Here is a 9,986-nt window from a genome sequence, read left to right on the forward strand (position 1 = left end):
ACTTTAAAAAAGTCCTTCTCCAACTTTTGCGCTTTCATTACCTGCTTCTTCTTCACTTTCTGAGGACCTTGGCCCTCCTCTATTGCAACGGTATTGCCAAGCCAATTCTTTCTCCTTCTTCAGACTGTACAACCCTTAGGGCTCTGAGCCATCTTTGCCTTTGGGAATTTATTGCAGAGTAGGTGAATGGTGTTCACTGAATAAATGTTTCAGATTGGAAAATTTGATCTTTCATTTCCTTACCTATAGGATGGAACCGTAATACCTTCTGTTCACATACAGGAGAATCATTGTGGGGATCAAATGACACAATGTCTTTTGTAAAAATGTTAACAAAGCACTTGGAAACTGCAAAGTAATATATGAGTAGATGGAATTAATATAGAAAATGTTATGTTCTCAACTTGCTTAAAATAATTTAACTGTGTTATTTCTAGCAAGAACAGTGATCTTGAAGGCAGGGTTATAGTTCCTGTTTATAGTTCCAATTTTATTGCCAATTAGTTGGATGACTTAGGGAAAGTAATTTTGCCTATCTAGACCTCAGTTTCCACAGCTGAGCTCTGGAAATTTTAAGGTATTTTTTATGTCTTTCATTTTTTTCTCCAGTCTTCCTGGAAGTAAAACATTTTTCTTGTTTTCAAAGACTTTCATTCTTCCACATTTGGTATGGTATATTAACCATAATACAATAATGAATATGTAGCCATTTGTTTTTTCATTAAATATGCAAATCATTGAGAATAGCTATTGTGTGGTGCTGATTACTAACATTTTCTTAACCTGGAGTTATTTTCATTATTTAATCAACATTAACAAATGAAGGCTTCAGAGCTCAGAATTAAAAGATCTTAGCAGCTATATTACAATGCTTCACTCAATCTTATCTAGTCTCTTGCTCTAAACTCACATGGCAACCTCATCTTTCTTCCCATATCACTCTAAAGTCGCCAATGTGATTGATAGTTTTGGGTAGAGGAGTTTAGAGTGGGGAGAATGTGGAGGAAATGAGGACTTTACTTGGAGGGAATAAAAGCTCTATCCTTGTTTTCTAATTGCAGCTTATAAAGTTGATTCACTGACTGCTGGTTTGAAATGGTGTCTGCTAACAGTTGCTGGTACAGCTTCTCTGTAATGTGAGGTAAAATACCTATAAAAGCTTAGAAGAAGATGTAAACTCAGAACACAACCATAAACTTGGACTGACAATCCCCTGAAGACTAGATCTGGGAGGACTTTTTGCCGACAGTAATGCCAATGAAACTGAAAAGAAAAGAACATTCTATGGGTGTGGGTGTGTTACTGAGGAAATGCTCTGTAGGCAAGAGGTAAGAAGGACTATTATTTTCATTGTGCATCTCCTGGATGGGGATCCCCTGGATGATGGGTCCCCTCAATTGTGTATACTTGAATGGATTCTCTGGTGAAAATTGATGACCACCCAGAACTTTAGTATGTGCCTTTTTTTTTTTTTTTTTTTTTTTTGTAAATACCTTATCTACAGATACAATGGATTAAGGTTTAAAATGAGACCATACTGGGTAGGCTGGATCCTGAATCTAATGAAAGCATCTTTATAAGGGACGGAAAGACACATACAGTGACTCATAAACAGAATATGTTTCAGGCCACATGAAGACAGAGACAGAAACTGGAATGGTGGGGTCACAAGCCAAAGAATGCCAGGAGCCAACAAAAGCTCAAAGAGGCAAGGAAGGACTCTGTCGTAGAGACTTCAGAGAGAGCATGCCGCTGCTGGCACTTTATTTTGGACTGACCTCCAGAATCGTGAAAGGATATATTTTTGTTGTATTATGGGCAACCCTAGGAAACTAATACAATGGAAAACTCAAGTTTATGCCAAGTGTTGAAAATGGAAATGCCTAAGGTAATGAAAATGAGTGGGTTGACCAGGGAGGCACAGAGGTGAAGTTGAGAGGCCACATGTTCTATGAAGACACATCCAATTGTTGTCTTCTAAGAATGCAGACATGGACTTGCCAAATATTTTTACAGTTCAGAAGAAACTAGAAATTTGGATTTCATTTGTGTGCTCTTATTTGTTTTTTAACATTGCCCTAATTTTATTTCAAACGTGGTACTAACTGTGTCAAACATGTTTGAGAAAGTCATGGGTAGCCAGTATGGTGCCTCCTGTCTGGGTCTGTATTAGTTTGTTCTCATGCTGCTGATAATGACATACCCGCGGCTGGGTAATTTATAAAGGAAAGAGGTTTAATGGACTCACAGTTTCACATGGCTGGGGAAGCCTCACAATCATGGTGGAAGATGAAGGAAGAGCAAAGGGACATCTTACATGGCACCAGGCAAAAGTGTGTGTACAGGGGAACTCCCTTTATAAAACCATCAGATCTCGTGACACTTATTCACTGTCACAAGAACAGCATAGGAAAAACCTGCCCCCATGATTCAGTTACCTCCCACCGGGTCCCTCCCATGACATGTGGAACTATGGAGCTACAATTCAAGATGAGATTTGGGTGGGGACACAGTCAAACCATATCAGGGTCCCTTTTAGCCATCCTTGTCCTGTGCATTTTCCCCATTTTATAAGAGGGAGAATTGTGTTCCTCTCCTCTTCCATTATTTATTTTCCAGCCTCAGAGAAGATCCTGCTCCAAAGACCACAGGGCAGGGGTTGGAAGGCAGAAGCAGGAGGGTTTTTGTGGCAGTGATGCATAGCATAATTGCATGATGGTTATTTCCACTCATTAACTGTCTGTCTTATCAGAAGTCCAGGAAGAAGTTGCACAGAATACTATTTTAGTCTACCAGAGCCACGGTTAGTAAAGCCTGCTGGAATGTGGAGCTGATCTAGGAGCTGTGGGCATTCAGCTGGTGAGTTATGAAATGGGAAAAGTTCCCTTATCCCCCTAGCAGGGTGTGTGATGGGGGAGTGACTCGTTTCTTTGGTGCTTGCAGCTCAAACCTCTAGGGGGAGTATGCAGACGGGCAGATCGTGGGGATCATGGACTCCAACCCCACAGCAGTGTCTAGGGTTGGGTGTTTACAGCTCTGGAAGCCCCAGTGTGTTACAGTGTGCTCTTTCAGCTTAGATATCTGCAGGCGGCTTGTGTTAATCAGCTCAATCAGACCCTCTGCCTTATCACAAGGACATAGGGCTTTCTGTATCCCGAGGTTCTTGCAATAGTGTACTGGAAAAATCAGATCACATGTTGGCATGGATAATGAGTGCAAGGTTTTACTGAGTGGTAGAAGTAGCTCTCAGCAGATGGATGGGGAGCATGAGAGGGACGGAGTGGGAAAGTGGTCTTCCCTTGGGTCAGGCTGCTCTGTGGCTGGGCTATCCTCCAACTGTCCTCAGCCAAATTCCACGTCATCCCACCATCAATGGCCTGCCAGTGTCTGTTGGTGTGTTCTTCTGCCTGTGTGTTTCTCTTGACATCCACACACTTGTGTGTATGCCTGCTAGGGTCTTGGGGGTTATGTAGGCACAGAATAGGGGGCATGGCGGGCCAGAGAGGTCTTGGAAAATGCAACATTTGGATCTGAAAACAGGAGTGCCTGTCCTCACCTAGGTTCGTGAGACTCAGACAATTTATTTCCTGATTACTGATTGGGGGTGAGTGGGAGAAGGGAAAGTATCTGAGGACATATTCTACATTACCAAAATTGATTACAAATGAAGAGGCCAAGAATGAGAAAGGCAGGGCCTGAAGAGCCTGGTGGATCTCCCTTCACTCAAATTGGACTCCACTCTCAGGATTTCAGTCATGGTGCAGTTGTGTATCCAAGGGCAAAGCTTGGCCTTGATGTGATACCCTCATTGGTTTTGCTCTTCCTCCAACTTTCAGGGGAATGTGTTTCCAGAATCCTTTATTCCACCTTTGATGTGAAAATTGTGTCCATGATTACAAATGGCTGATCCATGTGGGGCTTAATGCCTAGGTGACGGGTTGATAGGTGCAGCGAACCACCATGGCACACCTTTACCTGTGTGGAGCCCTCACTGGGGACCCCACCCTTCTCTACCCAGCATTTTCTGCCCCTCTCCCATATCTGTTACACCTTGAAACAGAAGATTTGACCAGAAGGAAGTAGGGTTAAGGAACATTCATCCTTGAGGTCTTCTGGTAAACACTAGACTTTGATACATTTTATTTTATTTGGGGATGAGAAAACTACAAAACATGAAGAATATGAGCCTCAACAAGGACAGCAATCACAGTGGAGAAATATTGAGCACTGGTCATCCAAAATTATTGTGAAAGCTCCCAACAAGATCAAATCCTTGACACCCATCTGCTGAAGGAAATAGATTTTTGTTCTAAGGAAATTATTTGGAATCCTGAGATTCAAGGACAAACCTTGCATCCCATCTCTTTTGGATTTCTGTTGGAAATAGGACAAATGTTTCAAAGAAAGAACAAAATGTCATGTAAAAAGAACTGGATGAGATAAGGAAGAATTTATAGGCAGCCAAAAGTGCAACAGCAGAATTATATTAGCATTAACAAGCAGTGGAAAACTTAATTGAGATTATGGAAAATCATATTGTATTATAAGGGACAAATTTTAGAACTCTCCTAGAAAGTATGGGACAGAGATGAAAATGATGAGAGAGCATGTGTTTGCTTAAAAAGTCTGAGATAGTAGCTTTAACTTAAGAATTATAAGTCTTTCTACTTGAGAGAGAAAAGACAAATAAAAAATACTTTCAAAAAAATTCCTACTTATAAAAACCAGTGTATAAATGTTAAAATTGGTTCTTTAAGTTACAAGTAATGTTAGTAAAACAAGCAGCAAAAAAAACCCCAAAAAGATTACTGCAATATGCAATTGCATGTAATTTTTCTTTATTTTTAATTATAAAAATTATAAAATATTCAAACACCTCAAATGGTATAATGTAAATAACAAAAGCTTCTCTTTGCTTCTCCTTTTCTGTTCTCCAGAGGTAAGGGTGTTAGTAGTTTGCTGAAAAGCCTTTCAGATCTTCACTCTGCATATACCAGCTCCTACAAATATTCATTAGTTTTTTGAACAACAAGATTATCACAGTAAACTTTCTGCACCTAGCTTTTTTTTTCATTTAGCAATATATTGTAGATGTTTCTTCTTATTAGAACATAAGGCTCTAGTTAATATTTGAAATTGTTGAAGGGATTTTTTGTATAGATGCACTGTAATTTATCCAACTCAGTAAATGTTTCCTTTTTATTTCTCGACTATAAAACTGGTACTGTGAATACTCTTATCTTTGCACACTATTTGTAAACAGTTTTTGCTAGGCTGTTTACAGAATACGTTTTTTGTTGTAAAATTACTCTGGTGAAAAGTTTGACCAAAATATAAAGACAAAGGAATCCTACAAGGATACATGCAGGCACGAAATGAAACAAACAAAACTAAACCCTCAGACTGGTTGTTTACAAAGAAACAGAAATCAGGAAGGCTTTGGGATTTCCTTCTGCAGCACTGAATGCCAAAGTGTCTTTGAATAGAATTGCATCTGCAGAATTTTTAAGTGGAAAAGCAATATTGTGCACCAAGAATTTTGTTCTCCTCCAAGTAATCTTTTGTATGAAAAAGTCATTCCCTGATAAACTGAGACTCAGACAATTTATTTCCTGATTACAGATTGGGTGTAAGTGGGAGAAGGGGAAGTATCTAAGGACATATTCTACATTACCAAAATTGATTACAAATGAAGAGGCCAAGAATGGGAAAGGCAGGGCCTGAAGAGCCTGGTGGATCTGCCTTCACTCAAACTGGACTCCACTCTCAGGATTTCAGTCATGGTGCAGTTGTGTATCCAAGGGCAAAGCTTGGCCTTGATGTGATACCCTCATTGGTTTTGCTCTTCCTCCAACTTTCAGGGAAATGTGTTTCCAGAATCCTTTATTCCACCTTTGATGTGAAAATTGTGTCCATGATTACAAATGGCTGATGCATGTGGGGCTTAATGCCTAGGTGATGTGTTGATAGGCGCAGCAAACCACCATGGCACACGTTTACCTGTGTGACAAACCTGCAGGCTCTGCACATGTATCCTGGAACTTAAAGTGAAATTAAAAAAAAAAAGAAAGAAATTATGTCTATGATCGATGCCCATTTTAAACAATAATTCCTACTATTCTGTTCAAGTACTTGATAAAGATTGCTAAAATACTGAAATGTTTAAAACACCACTGAGAAAATTAATAGCAAAACAATCCATTTCTTCTCTATAAAGTGGAGCTGCAGAGAGTGACTTATGACCATTTTCAATGCCACAGAACTTGAATAATAATTTTCTGCATCTTTAAAATTTATAGTAAAATCAGAAAAAGCCCAAGTTTTTGGAAAGGAAGAAACCACCCACTGGCAGATATTATCTGTCATTAAGCCACTCCATTTTATCTTTCATCTAGGAATTATGAACATGTCTCAGTTCTTTACACTTAAAAGCAGTATGGAGGTCATTATTTCAAGCACATGAAAATGCATAGAAAAAGTGGAGGACATAAACAAAAGTAGTTATTTCTGGTTATCATTAGTTATATACTTCATTATATATGATAGATTATAATTATATATGATTGATTATACTGATCATTGTTTTTATAAAGTTAAATTGTGTCTTATATATTCTTTGTGTTTTTTTATTTCTTAAATTTTCTACAGAAAGAAATTTGCTCTGCTTAATGAGAAGTAAGTGGACAGTATTAAAAATAGCTATATTTAATTTTAACATACCATAATATTGCGATGGAAAATATACACATTATTCAGATAGAAGAAAGTATTCTAAAATATTCACAGTAGTTGTCTGGATAGTAAAAGTTGGATTTTTTGGTCTTTTTTTCATATATTATAAAGAGCTTTCTTTTTTTTTTCTTTTCCTTTTGAGACAGGGTCTTATTCTGTCACCCAGGCTACAGTGCAGTGGTGTGATCATGGCTCACTGCAGCCCTCAACTTCCCAGACCGAAGCAATCCTCCCACTTTAGCCTTTAGAGTAGCTGGGACTATAGGCATGTGCCACTCATTCAGCTAATTTTTTTTTTTTTTTTTTTTTTTTTTTTGTGGAGATAGGGTCTCATAATGTTCGGACCCAGGGTAGTCTCGAACTCCTGGGCTCAAGCAATCTTCCTACCTAGGTCTCTCAGATTGGTGGGATTATAGGCATGAGCTACCATGCCCAGCCAGCCTTATTATTTTCAATTATGGAAATCAATTTAAAATTCTAGGTATAAAGAGTGCATTTAACAAAAATTCTCATATCCTATTGTGTGAAAGGAACTCTGTGGTTAGACAAATAAATGAGACATGCCACCTTATGCCAGGAGTTTCCATTCTCGTGAGCTACTGTTTCCTTAATTGTCCATATAAAAATAAAGTAAAAGAGAAGTCACTTTTTATTCACAGAGAAAGTTCATATGATGGGCTTTTTGGTTAATTTTGGTCAACTTGGTGAATTGGCTTAGAATAATTTTTGGTTTGTTAAACATATCTTTGTGAGAAGCATGATGAAGTTCAAAAAGCATGATCTATTGAATCAGAGCCATTTGGATTTAAACTCTCCTTCATTCCAAGTTTGCTTCATGAACCCAGGTGTTAAAATATCTGGGCCGCGGTTTCTCTGTTTTAAAAACGTGAACGCTTATATTGAACTGGCTAAGTCATTGGGAATGAAGTATGCAAAACTGCATATCACAGTGATTATGTAGCGGTCCCTGATGTATGGGAAATTCTTCTTTCTTTGTCTTTTTCTGCAGGATTTAAAATTTACATTAAAAAGCTAGTGCCTCATATTTGAAGCAGTACTTTAAAGGTTGTAACCCAATTTCACACAGCCTATCCTTATTTCTCACTAAAGCCTACAGGTATCAAGAACCATGTCCAGGGCTCTGATGGGATCAAATAGCAGCCCAGCAGGCTGCAGGGTGTGCTCCCAAGTGGGGTGACCAGGAGGCTCATTCTCAGGGTCCACAGTGGCATGTTGAACTTTGGACAGGGCCAGGTTGGGCTTGATGGCCAAGGGTCAGCCAGGGGGCAGAGTAGAGTAGCTTGAATTTTCCAAAAGTTAGAAGGGACCTCAGATTTGCTGAACGACTTATCTACGCTGCTGTCATATTGAGAGATTTTCCTGTATTCTCTCTGTAATTCTCATAATTGTCCCGCGATCTGAACAATACTTCCATTCACAACTGAGAAAGCAGAGACCCAGAGGGAGTGAACTTGTTCAGGACAACTCTGATGGGAAATGAAGGGGCTGAAATTTGAACTGAAGCGCATTTGACTCTATACCATCCTTTTCCAGGTACAGAGTGGCATCTTGGTCCCTTTTGGAATGGCAGTCATCAAGTAACTGGATTTGTAGGGGCAGGGTTTAGTCTCTATAGAGAGGAACTTGACACAGTTAAGTGGGTTTTCAGGACTTGAGTTCCAGTGGACCTCAGGTCTATTCATTGTGACAGATGCCGAATCCTACAACTGAGTATGTGCAAAGGGGCCACTGAGAAAGACTTCGGCTTAATAGCTCCCAGCAACTCAGATCAGCCACTTAGTCACTCTGCTAGTGACTGCCAGACCAAATGTAGACTCTACCTGCTGAGAAGACCCCACTTTAAAATTCAGAGGCACTGCAGAATCTTGATTGCAGAATTGCTAATACCTACCGCTCTGAAGGGCTGGGACAAGCAGAGCTGTAATTAAAGTAACTAGAAAAGGAAGTGTTCCAATTCCATCGAGGAGGAAAATTGCAACTCACAGATGCTCTGGAGAGGCAACTCAAGAACAGTAAAGTCAAGCAGTCCTGATTTTTCTTTGGACTTTGATATCTGCTGTTATTTTTTACTTCTCCCTGCTTTTGCTGTTGATGATTATTTGACCAATGAGTGCAGATGCTTACTTCCTCAACAAATGTTATGTGAACTTATTGCCAGGTATTCTCTTATACTCTGGGGATTCAGCAGTAAATATAGCTGACAAAAGTTGCACCCTCATGGAGCTTACATTCTAAAGGAGAAAGACAAAATAAAATATATAATGGAATGTGTATGATAGAAGGTAATAATTGCTATAAGGAAAAATAAAAAGGGAGGGATGAGGGCATGGCCTCAATGACAAGATGGCATTTGAAGAAAGACCCTATAGAGGTAAGGGAGCCAGCCATGTGGATTTCATGGGGAGAAATGTTCCAGGCACAGGAACAGCCACTTTAAGAGACCTGAGATGGAAGCATGCAGGAGAGTTTCTGCAATAGCAAGAGGCCATTGTGGCAGGAAGAATGCGAGAAGAGGATGTTGCAGAGGTAGCAGGGTGACAGGTCTTGTATGTCTTTATGGTTCATTTTGAGGACTTTGGTTTTTATTCTGGGTGAGATGGAGACCACAGGAGGCTCTTGAGAAAGACATTGATAAGATCGGACTCACATGTTAACAGGGTCACTCTAGCAGGTGCTCATGTAGGCTTGTGTGGGGCTATCTTTATTAGACATTGCTTTGGGAAAACTCTCAGACCAAATTTTTCTCTGCTCTCACACCACCACCACCACCACAATAAACGACACAAAAGAAGACTTTTGTGACCAAATGTGTGGGGATTTCTCCCCACACACTAAGCAGCAGACACCAGCTGGGCGGCATTCTCCCTGGAGGCATTCTACCTGGAGATAGTATCAGATTCCACAGGTTGAGGCTTCAGTCTCCAAGACTGACCTCCGGTGTCCCCAGATACCAGTAACAAGTCTAGGCCTATGGAACTCCTGAATGATTGGCCTCAAGGTGGGGTTCCCAGGACCCCATCTTCGAGTTCAATTAATTTGCTGGAGTAGCTCACAGAACTCAGGGAAAACACATGCCTGCTTTACTGGTTTATTATAAAGGATATTGCAAAGGATGCAGATGAAGAGATAAATAGGGCGAGGTATGGGGGAAGGGGTGTGGAGTTTCCATACCCTCCCTGGGTGCACCACCCTCTAGGAACCTCCATATGGTCAGCTATCTGGCAGCTCCCCAA

The 9,986-nt window shown here is 40.0% G+C and overlaps 1 long non-coding RNA gene across 1 annotated transcript in view; it reads left to right on the forward strand.

Moving 5' to 3' along the window:
- LOC129533270 (uncharacterized) overlaps positions 1–1,476 on the forward strand; it is a 99,107-nt gene extending 97,631 nt beyond the window's left edge. The window contains exon 3 of the long non-coding RNA XR_008679387.2: positions 1,062–1,476. This is a non-coding gene — a long non-coding RNA (uncharacterized lncRNA). The remainder of the gene's footprint in view (positions 1–1,061) is intronic.
- Positions 1,477–9,986: the final 8,510 nt, after the last annotated feature.

Source organism: Gorilla gorilla, chromosome 3 (assembly GCF_029281585.2).
Source record: "Gorilla gorilla gorilla isolate KB3781 chromosome 3, NHGRI_mGorGor1-v2.1_pri, whole genome shotgun sequence".
In the NCBI taxonomy this organism is placed as follows: domain Eukaryota; kingdom Metazoa; phylum Chordata; class Mammalia; order Primates; family Hominidae; genus Gorilla; species Gorilla gorilla.